The 14,574-nt window shown below is 47.6% G+C and overlaps 1 pseudogene; it reads right to left on the reverse strand.

Moving 5' to 3' along the window:
• Window positions 1-5,628: 5,628 nt before the first annotated feature.
• LOC129399875 (high mobility group protein B2-like) lies at window positions 5,629-6,428 on the reverse strand (annotated as a pseudogene).
• Between the last annotated feature and the right edge of the window lie 8,146 nt (window positions 6,429-14,574).

Consider the following 14,574-nt stretch of genomic DNA (forward strand, 5'->3'; position numbering starts at 1 on the left):
AGTATGACAAATAATAGGAAGATATTAGATTTAAATATAAACGTGTGTGTGCATGAATCAGCAATGGCATTGCATATGGGCTAGATATTTCAATGAAAAGAAAAATTGGAAATAAAGTATTATAAGGATTCAAAACAGATCTAAAGAATAAGAAATTTGGTACAAATCTTACCCTAATAAGGATAGACACATTAAGAACAAAGATAAGGAAAAGAATTTAAGATTAAAGGTGAAAAAATATATACCTGTCAACACAGATCCATGATAAAAAGCTATATTAATATTTGGCAGAAGAGTTTAAGTCAGAAAAGTATTAAAGACAGAGAGCTGGTTTTATGGTTAAACAAAGGAAATATGTGAAGGCTGATGAGATACTACTGTTGTGTTTGTCTTGTAGTATGTGGTCAGCTCTGGTTTGACCCTGGAAACCTGTGACCACAAAGCAAGAAGTAACCCCTGAGCACAATCAGATGTAGACTCACTCTCCAAAACTGTACATAATTTCTCTGCATTTGTGAGTCTCAGATGAAAATATGAAACACTAGATATTTGGTGAAGATGTTCTTGAGAAAAAATTTAAGAAATAAGGGAAGAATTCCGAGAAATGCTGGCTAGTGGAAAATGAATACATTCTACAAAGATAATCAGTGACCAAGAAGACACAACAGACTGGAATTGTTATAAGCTAGAAGATGTGAATTATTTATAATTTCTAATAAATAGTTTTATGGAGCAAACATTAAAATATTGTTTCAGCCTCTTTATGTTTTTTATTTATTTTTTCCTTAGTTTTTTTTTTTTTTTTTTTTGCTATTTGGATCTGCACTCAGGAATGACCCCTGGCAGTGCTTAGAGAACCATATGGGTTGTTGGGAATTGAACCCGGGTCGGCCGCGTGCAGGGCAAATGCCCTACCTGTTGTGCTATCACTCCAGCCCCTATGCTTTTTCTGTTACTAAATACTGACTTCATTTTATTTCCGGGATTGGAGTGAGGACTGACTTCGTTTTATATCAGGGATCCCAAAAACTATCAACTAAGAGGAAGGAATAATTGCTGTGGCCTGTGTTCACTGTCTGTGTACTGACTTTGGAAAACAGCCTTGGTAAGGTGTCATGACATAGTCCTAAGTTCTTTATTTATTCATCCCTAATTTTTTTTCTCTATGGACTAGAGCAATAGCACAGCAAATAGGGTGTTTGCCTTGCACGTGGCTGACTCAGGTTTGATTCCTCCGCCCCTCTCAGAGAGCCTGGCAAGCTACCGAGAGTATCTCGCCCGCATGGCAGAGACTGGCAAGCTACCCGTGGCGTATTCGATATGCCAAAAACAGTAACAAGTCTCACAATGGAGACGTTACTGGTGCCCACTTGAGCAAACTGATGAACAATGGGACGACAGTGCTACAGTGCTACAGTGCTATGTTCTCAACAAGAATTTATTTCCTAAAGTTTCATGCTCTAAATATTTTTGAAAGTTTATATAGTGCATGCTGGCCTTGCAAACCTGTTGGGAACCAAACAGGTTTACATATATTCTGTGGGAACCCGGTTTGTAATTTTTTCCTTAAATATACATAATTTTATTGCAATTTTTAAAAACAAACAAAAAGAAACATTCTAAAAATACCAAAATTTACTATCATACTAATTTCTACAAATTTGCTGTTCTACCATACACAAGACAAAAAATTAAAGAAACCCTTATTTAGAAACATTCAACATCAGAAGCTTTATAATCTATGTAGAAGCCCCTCAAAAAGCTACCATCTGCCTTTTAAAATTATTTTTTAATTTTATTTTTATAAAGTTGTTTACGATGATTTATTATATTCAATATTCCAACAGCAATCCCACCACCATTACACATTCCCACCACCATTATTCCCAATTTTCCCAACCACCACCCAAGCCTGTTCCAAGAACAGGCCCTGAATAATTTGTCTTATGTTGCTTGTTATGAATAATTCATTAAAAATGGTCAAAAAAGATTTCCTTAGAAGATAGTGTGTGAAAATTGTTGTTTCTCACTGTGGAGCCATTAAGCCCTCGTATAAAAGATTCCTAACATGTCGTTACAAGTTAAGCCTGTGTGTTAACTGAGATCGCTTGCTTTCTATTTTACATCCCATCCAATGTGGTGTGCTACTCCTGATATAAGAGTGGTGTAGATTTATCAGCAATAGAAAACAAATGATCTAATGATGCTTCTTGGCAGGTCTGATTGTTGGGGGGGAAATCCCAAGTAATAATTGTGGGTTTCTGCTGAAAATTGAATGCAATCAAAGTAAAGAGACAGTAAAGTGAAAATCATCTGCCACACAGGCAGGTGGGATGGGATGGGGCGTATACTGGGGTTCTTGGTGGTGGAACATGTGCACTGGTGAAGGGATGGGTGTTTGATCATTGTATGATTGAGACTTAAACCTGAAAGCTTTGTCACTGTTCTCACGGTTATTCAATTAAAAAGAAAAAAAACGAGTGCTGTAGAGTTTAAGATGTTTCTCCAGGAATTCCAAAATTTCCAATGGGGTGATCCAGCAGGAGTTAAAAAAAATTTTTTTCATGGTAGCATGAAATATTTTTTATTTTTTTACAAAAATATAATTAAAAAAATTTTATTAGTGAATCATCATGAGGTACAATTACAAACTTATGAACTTTCATGTTTGTATTTCAGTCGTACAGTGATTATTTACATCTCTCCACCAGTGCCCATTCTCCTCCACCAATGTTCCCAGTATCCCTCCCCCCACCCCCACCCAGCCCCCGCCACCCCACCCTGCCTCTGCGGCAGGGCATTCCCTTTTGTTAGGAGTTAAATTTTTAACTGGATGGTGACTTTGGGGTCTGGAAGCATCTCTGCAGCTTGTGGATCTCCTTTGAGATTTATTTATGAGTCTCTGGATCATGGACAATTTAATGGGCTTATATGGCACCAGAGGCAGTTCATGAGCATGACTGCCAGACTTCCAGAAGAACAGGGGAATGTGGGGGAGGTCGCCCATCCCCGACTTTGTGAGAGCCTGGAGATTTCAGTCAAAATCCCCACAGACCTGAGTTTTTCAACAGATTCATTCCTGGATGAGGTTCATCCTGAGCCTGTGGAATCCTGCAGTGAGCATCGCAGTGAGTGTGGAGGCATTCGGCTGCTGGGGCTCTGTTTGGGTGGATGGTGGGCTCACCCGCCCCTCTCCGGGGTGCCCTGGATATGAGACACAGGATCTGAAGGCATCTCTGCAGCTTTTTTTTTTTTATAAACCTGCCTCCGAGATTACACAGATTTTATTTTATTTTGATTTTTTGCTTTTGGGTCACCCAGAGAAGCACAGGGGTTACTCCTGGCTCTTCGCTCAGCAATTACCCCTGGCAGTGCTCAGGGAACCATATGAGATGCTGGGAATCGAACCTGGGTCAGCCGCATGCAAGGCAAACACCCTACCCGCTGTGCTATTTCTCCAGCCCCATCTCTGCAGCTTTACAAGCTGCATTTTTAAAATTTAACTTTTAAATTTTATTTTCATAAGGGCTGGAGCGATAGTGCACCGTGTAGGGAATTGGCCTTGCACGTGGCTGACCCAGGTTCGATTCCTCCACCCCTCTCAGAGAGCCCAGCAAGCTACCGAGAGTATCTCGTCCTCATGGCAGAGCCTGGCAAGCTACCCATGGTGTAATCAATATGCCAAAAACAGTAACAAGTCTCACGATGGAGATGTTACTGGTGCCTGCTGGAGCAAATCTATGAGCAACAGGGTGACAGTGACAGTGACTTATTTTCATAAAGTGGCTCACAGTAATTGATTATTTCCAATATTTCAACACCAATCCTACCACTGTTACACCTTCCCACCACTGTTATTTAAAATTTTCCCACTCAAGCTTGCCTGCCACAGGCAGATGCTAGATAATTTATTTTATGTTGCTTATTATGAATAGCATGAGATGTCCTGCAGCTGCAAAGGCAGCTGCGGGATCATAGAATTCTAAAATTTCAAATAATTGGGATCCAGAGACATCTCTGCAGTGAGCTGATTAGTTCTGAGATTCATTTGTGAGTCTCTGGATCATGGCTGTTAATGTGCTTAACTGGCAGTTGGAGGCCGTTTGTGGGCATGACAGCCAGGGCCCCGGAGGGTGGGGAGATGGGAAGGGATGGCTCATCCCCAAAGCCTTGAGGCCCAGAGTTTTCAGTCATTGGTCCCGTGTACCTGGGCTTTTCATTGGGTTCTGGAGGTTCGAGGCTGTCGGAATTCATTTGGGGCAGGTGGAGGGATAATCCCTGCTCCCATCTGAGGTACCTGGTGAATTTAGCCTGTCTCCCATCCAGAGACATCTCTGAGTGAGCTGCTTGGTTCTGAGATTTATTTGTGAGCCTCACAACCTACTTTTTTTTTTTTTGCTTTTTGGGTCACACCGGCGATGCTCAGGGGTTATTCCTGGCTCTGCACTCAGGAATTACTCCTGGAGGTGCTTGGGGGACCATATGGGATGCCAGGAATCGAAACTGGGTCGGCCGTGTGCAAGGCAAACCCTACCTGCTGTGCTATCACTCTGGCTTCCCTCCCCCCCTTTTTTTTTTTAAAAAAAGTATTTTCTCTACAAAGAATTTTTTCAGCTATACAAAAATCTGTACTTATAAATCTGTATTTATTTATTTATTTAATTATTTATGAGATAGAGCATTAAAAAGCTGTTCATGGTTGAGTTTCAGTCATATGATGTTCCAACGCCCATCAGTATAATTTCCCAGTATAATCCACAAGTAAAATTTCCAAGCATCAATGTCCCCAGTTTCCCTTCAACCACCCCAACTCCCCCCCATCCCAACATCTCTATTCTCTCTCTCTCTCTCTCTCTCTCTCTCTCTCTCTCTCTCTCTCTCCCTTTGGGGCATTATGGTTTGTATTACAGATAATTTATAGATAATGAATACTTTACCTACTTTCAACACTCAGTTCTTGTCCAGAATGGTCATTTCCAGCTATTGTTGTCATATTGGACACTCCTCTATCTTTCTCACCCTCTGCCCACCCCCACATTTGTGGTAATTTCCAACCATTGGCCAGTCTTCCTGTCCCTTGTTTTCCCTGGCCTTGGATACTTTTTTTTTATATCCCACAAATGAATTCAGTCGTCCTATATCTGTCCCTCTCCTTCTTACTCATTTCACTCAGCATGATACTCTCCATGTCCATCCATTTGTAGGCAAATTCCATGACTTTATATTTCCCTAACAGCCATGTAGTATATTCCATTGTGTAGAAGTACTATGGTTTCTTTATCAAGTTCTCTGTGCTTAGGCACTCTGTATAGTTTTTATACTGAAGCTGATATTGAGCTGCATTTGAATTCACATTCTTAGCAAAATACTTGCCTGGGCACACACATACACACTCCATACATATTGCAGGAGGGGGCTGGAGCAATAGCACAGCGGGTAGGGCATTTGCCTTGCACGCGGCCGACCGGGTTTGATTCCCAGCATCCCATATGGTCCCCTGAGCACGTCCAGGAGTAATTCCTGAGTGCAGAGCCAGGAGTAACCCCTGTGCATCGCCAGGTGTGACCCAAAAACCAAAAAAAAACCAAAAAAACAAAAAAAAAAACATACATATTGCAGGAGAGCCATTTATCCTTCATCTTCCTCTTCTTCCTCTTCCTCTTCTTCCTCATCTTCTGGTTCATTATTCTCTGATCCTGTTGGTTTGCCAGAGTACTTCTGCCCTACTTCGCTTTGCGCTTGGCAGGGTCTGCGGCAATATCCTTTTCCTATTTCTCCTTTAACTCCCCTGCTTTTTGTTCACAGAGGTGTTTATCCTTGACTGACTGCTCAGAGCACATCTCATCTCTCCCAGTTTCTTGTCAGTATCCCCAATGGCTAGGTCAGGGAGTTTGCTCTTTATTTTGGGGCGATCATTCAGAACAAAAACAGGAAGAAGGCAGATAGGGGGGCCTTTTCAGCACATTGGCGCCTCTTTCTTCTTACCATTTTTTTGTGCACTTTGGTGGGCACGTGATTCTTCATCTCCCTGTCCTAGCGGGCCCTGTCAGCTTTGGCCATATCTTCAAACTTGGACTTCTTCCATCTCTCTGAGCATTTCTGCAAAGTTGGCCGTGCTTCTTCTTCTTCTTCTTCTTCTTCTTCTTTTTTTTTTTTTTTTTTTTTTGCTTTTTGGGTCACACCTGGCGATGCACAGGGGTTATTCCTGGCTCTGAACTCAGGAATTACTCCTGGCGGTGCTCAGGGAACCATATGGGATGCTGGGAATTGAGCCCGGGTTGGCCGCGTACAAGACAAACGCCCTACCCGCTGTGCTATCACTCCAGCCCCTGGCCATGCTGCTTCTTGTGCTCTTCCCCCGACATTCGCAAGAAGAAGGTGAACGAGGACATTTGGCCCTTCAGCTTTGTGGGGTCTCCTTTGCCCATGGCGATGGGATGGCGTCTCCCTGGTGGTAGCCTTTCCTCAAGAGTCAACCAGGAAACTGTGGATCTGCAGATAGATCCTCAAAGCAGGAAAACAGTCTAAGACCTGAGGCGTGAATCTGTTAACCACCAGGGGGCGACACAGTGCAACTAGAAGAAAGGAATGCAGCCTTAGTTGGAGGTTGGTTGCTTCATCTTAAGAACTTACATAAAAAGACTAAAAACTTGTGCAAACTGAGTAGGTAATGAAGTGATTGTTAATTTTCCACGATGCCATACTGTGGCAGGTGGAGGTAGAGAGAAAAAGAGACCAGAGTTCATTCTTACAGGTCTCCTGGAACAAATAACCCTCTGACATAGAATTAACATGAATGTGGACCTATTTCCTGGGTAGGGTCTGATACTTGGAAGAAAAAGTGTTTATTTTTTTCTTTTTGGGTCACACCTGGCGATGCTCAGGGGTTATTCCTGGCTCTGCACTCAGGAATTACTCCTGGCGGTGCTTGGGGGACCATATGGGATGCCGGGGATCGAACCCGGGTCGACCGCATGCGAGGCAAACGCCCTACCCACTGTATTATCACTCAGCCCCAAGCAACCATTCTTTAACTTGTGTACTCCAGGCTGCTGTGCTGGGACATTTTCCTGCTTCGTGTCTAAGTCCAGATTAGTCGTGTGGGGCTTGATTAGGAGTTCCTAACACACAGACCTGGCTGTGAGCTGGGCTGTGATCGAAGGAGGCTTCCCCCTGTCTCAAATCACCGACCTCTCATGCCAGCCCTACACCGGGAATCAGGCCCCTCGTGGTCCTGCTCCCACTGGCCTGGCCAGCTGTGTGGACATGTGCCCTTGATGCAGACTCATGAACACATGAGTTCATGTGATGTGAACACACAGTGCTCTCAGTACAGCTTTCCTGCTCCCATCCCCACCCCGTGCTGCCTCTGACCCTCCTTAACACCAAACTCCAGGTTAGGGATGTCCCCCCCACCCCTCCCCACTGGTTCACAGACAAGGGAAGAGCAGCTCAGAGAAAGTGGTCTCAGGAGAAACAATGGTGGGGAAGGAGGGACTCGACCCAAAAGTCCTGTGGTTTGCCTGTGGCTCTGTCTTTTGAGGGACAGAGGGTGAACCTAGAGCATCTTTGGTTTTTAACTGTGAGATACACAGTCACAAAGTTGTTCGTGATTGGGGCTCAGTCCTAACAATGTTCCAACACCCGTCCCTTCACCACTGCCAATGTCCCCAGTTTCTCTCCCACCGCCTCACCCCTGTTTGCCTCTAAGGCAGGTACTTTACTTCTGTATGTGTGTGTGTATGTGTGTGTGTGTGTGTGTGTGTGTGTCTGTCTGTCTGTCTGTCTGTCTCTCTCCCTTCCTCCCTCCTTTTGGGCATTATGGTTTGCAACACAGGCACTGAAAAGTTATCATGTGTATCTCTTTACCCACTTTCAGCACTCAGTTCTTGTCTAGAGTGATCATTTCCAACTGTCCTTGTTGTAGTGGTCTTTTTTTTGTTTGTTTTTTTTTTTTTTTGCTTTTTGGGTCACACCCGGCATTGCACAGGGGTCACTCTGGCTCATGCACTCAGGAATTACTCCTGGCGGTGCTCGGGGGATCCTATGGGATGCTGGGAATCGAACCCGGGTCGGCCACGTGCAAGGCAAACGCCCTCCCTGCTGTGCTATTGCTCCAGCCACCCCCCTCTTTTTTTTTTTAAGACCAGATAAAGAAACAGGTTTCCTGGGAGTGGCGACCTTGGGGGGTTTGGGGGAATAGGGAGAGTTTGGCCTGAAATGTGGGGAGAGCGGGAAGGAGGCGAAGGCAGACATGACTTCAAGCATGGACGTGAACAAAGTACCAACAGTGCTCAGGAAGGAAACCCAGCTCTGCCTTCCCTCGGTGCCCAGGCAGTGCAGTGAATGGCCAGCAGAGGGCGCCCTGGACAACATTTTTAACTCTTCCATCTGGACCCAGAAGACATGCCCTTCTCTGCCCTGGGTTTCACCCACGTACAATTTCCTTTAAGGGAAGTAGGAGCCCTTGTTCCTCTCGGCATCACACGAGGATGCTGCTGGGATGAGACAGCGTCAGCTACAGGGAACAGCCGCATGACGTGGGGTCAGGGGCTCTGTTCTTTGGCTTTTGGACTCTGGGGTCCCATCTCCCCCTTATCCCTATGTCACTTTCCTGTGCCCCCACCTCTGTGTTTTGCTGTGTGCGGGGGATGTGCACACCTGGAAATGCTCAAGGCTGATTCCTGGCTCTGCGCTCAAGAATCACTCCTGGCGGGGCTCAGTGGACCATATGGGATGCCAGGGAGTCAAACCCGGGTGGGCTGTGTGCAAGGCAAGGGACCTACCCCCCCACCCTTGCTGTATTAATGCTCCAGCCCAGCCCCTACCTCTCGGAAGCGCGCCCCCCACTCTGTAAATGCAATGCTGGGGCGGAGGAATTCTTAAAGCATAATGCTTTGTGGTATGCCTGAAACCCAATCACGAATAAATAACCTTGTCATTTCATGGTGACTGAATTAAAAACAAAGAAAACATAATTCCTGGGAGTGAAGGAGAGGGGGACAGCCACCCGGACTGTGGAAGGGCAGGGCTGGCCTGCTGGCCACGGAGGGCGCAGGGTTTGGATTCGGGGCTTCCACTTCCTTCGTTTCCACTCACGTCCTCTCCCTGTCTTCCAAACAACTGACATCTTAATCGGACCTCCAAAGCCTGGAAAATCTAGTTTTGCTTCATCCCCCACCCCTCCACCCTGCAACCCTTCCCCTCCCAATCCCCTTCCAGCTTTTGCTCAGCCACGGTGGGAAGATCTACCTGCTGATACTCAAGCCCCGCCCCCCTTATGAGAGGAGGTGGGTTGGGCCTCGCTGTGCTGGGGGTGGTGGAGGGGCCCTCAATGAAAGACCTCCAACTTCACAGCTTTAGTTCAAAGCCTCCGGTCTCCTCCCGGGCCTCTTCTGGGACCCCACCGTGCAGCTCGGCCTGGGGCCAAGTCCCAGGGAGAGGGGGGTGTGTCGGGGACTCAGCAAAGACCCGGTGACAGGCTGATGGATGGTGCCCCCCTCGGCTCGCCCTCCCTCCGTTCCTGCAGGCGCTGGCCCGGGGCCAGGGGCCGCTGCCCGAGGGGGTCCGCTCTCCTTTGTTGAGTCAGCAGCACCACCGCTAAGTCAGGGCCAAGATCAGCTGCGGGGAGGACTCTGGGAGGGGGAAGGATTTCGTGGCTCCGGAGAAGGCCTGGTGAGGAGAATCAGAGTGGAGTGTTCCCCCCGCAATTGTGGGGGGACATCGGGGCAATGAGCTGAGCTCTTGGTGGGACACTTTGTGGAAAAATACAAGAGGATAATCACCTCATATTGTTTGATGCCCTGAAAGAAATCCAGTCTTTTTTTTTTTGCTTTGCACTCAGGAATTAACCCCTGGCGGTGCTTGGCGGACCACATGGGATGCCGGGGATCGAACCCGGGTCGGCTGCGTGCAAGGCAAACGCACGCTCCGGCCCCAAGAAATCCAGTCTTAACCCTCTCAGGCTTCAACTCTATTTTTTGGGGGGAGCGGAGGGGGGTTGTTGGGCCACACCGGTGGTGCTCACGGCTTATACCTGGCTCTGTGCTCAGGGCTCACTCCTGACGGGCAGGTGGGGGGGACCATAAGGGGTGCCAGGAATCGAACCCTGGTAGACTGTGTGCAAGGCAAGTGCCCTATCTGCTGTACTATCACGCTGGCCCCTCAACTCTCCTTTTATTTATTTATTTGACTGTGCTTATGGGCTGGAGAGATAGCGTGGTGGGTAGGGTGTTCTCCTTGCACGCGGCCGACCCAGGTTCGATTCCTCTGTCCCTCTTGGAGAGCCCAGCAAGCTACAGAGAGTATCTCGTCCGCATGGCAGAGCCTGGCAAGGTACCCGTGGCGTATTCGATATGCCAAAAACAGTAACAAGTCTCACCATGGAGACATTACTGGTGCCCGCTCGGAGCAAATTTATAAGCAACGGGATGACAGGGACAGTGATACAGTGATACTTGACTGTGCTCAGGGTTTACTCCTGTGCGTTCAGGACAGGGATCAGGGGATCGTATGTGATGCCAGGGATGGAACCCAGGTCGGCCACGCGAAGAAAGCACCGTGCCTGCTGTACTATTGCTCTGGCCACTTCAACTCTTACTTTGGAGATGCCCAAAGGGTTTCAAATCTCTGTGAACTTGGCTTATGGGTGATGAGTAGGACACAGAGTGAAATTCTCAGACAAGTCCCAACAGCAATGTCGTTGCCGTATCTTTTTTTGTCAAAACCGAAGGGCTGATGACACTTGGTGGCCCTGTTTGTACCTCCCCCCTCTGCCGACTCCACCTTGGGAACTGTGGCGACAGGAGGTGGCTGGAAGGTCGAGCAGAGAAAGGAGAGAAGCCAGCCCTCAAATCACACTAAAGAAGGAGGGGGTGGACAGGAAGAGACGAGATACTTATGCCATATTATCCCCCGAGCCCTAGGTCCTGCAGCACGCTGGAACCACATTTTCTAGGGATGCATTTATTTATTTATTTATTTATTTATTTATTTATTTTTTAAATTTTTTATTGTGGAAAGTTACAAAGTTACAAAGTTTTCAGGTTTAAATCTCAGTTATACAATGCTCAAATACCCATCCCTTCACCAGTGCTCATATTCCACCAACTAGGGATGCATTTAGAGGGTCTCTCCTCTAATGTCATTATTTTATGGGGGAAAAAGATTAGAGTCATCCCTAGCAGTGCTCAGGACTCACTCCTCGCTCTGTTCAGGGATTACTCCTGGTGGAAGCAGGCTCAGGGGACTCTATCTGGTGCCAAGGATTGGTATTTGGTATTGATATTTTTCCATATATAAAGCCAGTCCCTTAACTCCTGGACTATCTCTCTGGTCCCCAAACATCATCATTTTATTTTTTTAATTAATTAATTATTTTTTTTTAAATTGAAAATTTTATTGAATCACCGTGAGACAGTTAGAAGCTTTCATGTTTGGGTTACAATCACACAATGATCAAACACCCATCCCTCCACCAGTGCACATTCCCCACCACCGATATCCCAGGTATATCCCCCCTTTCCCACCCTCCTCCTGCCTCCATGGCAGACAATATTCCCCATATTCTCTCTAATTTTGGGGCATTATGGCTTACAACACAGACACTGAGAGGTCATCATGTTTCGTCCATTATCTACTTTCGTCATGCATCTCCCATCCCAACTGGTTCCTCCAGCCATCATTTTCTTAGTGATCCCTTCTCTATTCCATCTGCCTTCTCCCCTCTGCTCGTGAAGCAGCTTCCAGCTATGGGGCAATCCCCCTGGCCCTTGTATCTACTGTCCTTGAGTGTCAGCCTCACAAACATCATCACTTTAAAGAGAAGGGGGTACTGATATTGAGAATGGAAGCAATTCGGCTTCCCTTCCAGCGCGTACAACTTGAGACCAAAGAACCAAAAGCAAAGAACCAAAGAACCAAAATTCAGGGCCCTCTGCATGAAGCGACTATTGGATCCAAGCTGCGTCCAATCTAAACTCCCTGGGAGAGATTGAAAATGGCTGGAGGATGAGAGTTCATTCACGTGGTGAGAGAGTGCCCACAAGGCTGTGAAATTGTGGAGACTTTTTTTTTGCTCTTTAGGTCACACCCGGCAATGCACAGGGGTTACTCCTGGCTCTGCACTCAGGAATTACTTCTGCTCAGGGGACCATATGGGATGCTGGGAATCAAACCCGGGTCGGCCTTGTACAAGGCAAACGCCCTACCTGCTGTGCTATCGCTCCAGCCCCAAAGTTGTGGAGACTTTTATGACATTTCTGATCCTCGGAGGAATTAGCCTCTCTTCAGATCTGTGAGACTTGGAAGCATTTCAAGAGCTGGAGAGCAAGCTCAAGAGCCTGGAGAGAGGGTCCTGGCGGACGCCAACATCTGAGGACGGCCTTCTGGCCCACGCAAGGGCAGGACGGAGAGGTCCTGGCACACGGGGAGTCTCTGTGTGCCCTCTGATCTGTGTTCTGACAGAAGCAGGGCGTTTGTTCTTCTGAGGGATCCCCCTGTGTGGTGTAGTGGGGGAAATGAGGGGCCTCTGAGAGATCCAACCCAGGAGCCGGGCAAAGATGAATAGGTCATCAATCACACCGGCATGACAAGAACAGAACAAGGAAGCAAGACCAATCAGGGTGCCTGCGCAGGAAGGGAACTGGGTCACAGGAGCGATCAATAAATGTCTCGATGGAACTTGAAACTAATTGCGTTCATTGCTGTCTTTGCCACCCATGCATACGTGAGCAACCATGTTCCCAAACATTGCGTCAGCTGGAAACTATTTCCTAGAAGTGACGGAGTCTGTGTCTAACCTGGGAGCTGCGTCTAAGGCTCGGCCCCTGAGCCGGGCTGAGGTCACGAGTGTGTGAAGTGCTCTCCCTCTTGATCACGCTAGCGTCAATCTCTTTCTTGCTCAGATTTCCGGATACTAGGAGCAGCGCTCCTTGGGACCGAAGGCATGAGGCCTGAATCCAGCACCACATGATGAGGTCACCCCCTCTCTCCTCAGTCTGCCCAGGAGAGGCCCCCTTGCTGGCCTCCAGTAAGCGACCTTCGCCCACAAATAAAAACCTCCCAGCAAGAGAGCAGGAAGTCTTTCTGCTTCAGAGGCACATTTTTCACACAGCAAGGGGGGCATTGCTGTGCAGGGACAGTCTCTGGAGTGACTACGTGCTTCCTGGGGTGGTGCCTTGGCCCAGGGAATGGACTTTCACCCTCTTTCCCCATTGTCTTCCTCAGGACCTTCCAAGCACAGGGTTTTCTTCTTCCTACAAGGGTAGTGGACTGGAGCGATAGCACAGCAGGTAGGGCATTCGCCTTGCATGTGGCCGACCTGGGTTTGATTCCTTCATCCCTCTCGGAGAGCCCGGCAAGCTACCGAGAGTATCCCGCCCACATGGCAGCAGAGTCTTGACAAGCTACCCATGGTGTATTCAATATGCCAAAAACAGTAACAACAAGCCTCACAATGGAGACGTTACTGGTGCCTGCTCGAGCAAATCGATGAACAATGGGATGACAGTGCAGTGCTACAGGGGTAGTGCAGGACTGAGGATGGTAAGACCTGGACCACCACATAGAAAGTCACAGGGTCTCAGCATGTCCTTATAAGGACAAGGCCTGAGCTAGGACCTCACAGATGGTCAGAGGTCAAGAGACTTGTCTTGGCTTTCAGGCCATTTGCATTTCATCACTTGGAAAGACTCTTGGTATCCTTCTTTTCTTGGGCCATGTCCTAATTGCTCTGTTTCCTTGTCTCCGAATGAGGACAGCAATAACCTGGCTCACCTCATAGGGTTGCGGACAGGATAAAATAGGATGCTCTTCCGGGGCTGGAGCGATAGCACAGTGGGTAGGGCGCTTGCCTTGCACGCGACCAACCCGGGTTCAAATCCCAGCATCCCATATGGTCCCCTGAGCACCGCCAATAAAAAGCAAAAAAAAAAAATTAAAATAGGATGCTCTTCCTAAAGGGCTCAGCCTGACACTTAATAAGCACCCAAGGAATGTCTGATTTAATAATCATGAAATTCTCTTCCCCTCCCTCACTTTACAAGACAAAGAAACTGAGGTCTACAGAAGTATATTTTATGTTGCCTTCCTTCCTTCCTTCCTTCCTTCCTTCCTTCCTTCCTTCCTTCCTTCCTTCCTTCCTTCCTTCCTTCCTTCCTTCCTTCCTTCCTTCCTTCCTTCCTCCCCTCCTTCATCCCTCCCTCCCTCCCTCCCTTCCTTCCTTTTCTCCCTCCCTTCCTCCCTCCCTTCCTTCCTTCTCTCCCTCCCTTCCTCCCTCCCTTCCTTCCCTCTCTCCCTCCCTCCCTCCCTCCCTTCCTTCCTTCTCTCCTTCCCTCCCTCCCTCCCTCCCTTCCTTCCTTCTCTCCTTCCCTTCCTTCTTTCCTCCCTCCCTTCCTTCCTTCCTTCCTTCCTTCCTTCCTTCCTTCCTTCCTTCCTTCCTTCCTTCCTTCCTTCCTTCCTTCCATCCTTCCTTCCTTCCATCCTTCCTTCCTCCCTCCCTCCCTCCCTCCCTCCCTTCCTCCCTCCCTTCCTTCCTTCCTTCCTTCCTTCCTTCCTTCCTTCCTTCCTTCCTTC

This window comes from Sorex araneus, chromosome X (assembly GCF_027595985.1).
Source record: "Sorex araneus isolate mSorAra2 chromosome X, mSorAra2.pri, whole genome shotgun sequence".
Lineage (NCBI taxonomy): Eukaryota > Metazoa > Chordata > Mammalia > Eulipotyphla > Soricidae > Sorex > Sorex araneus.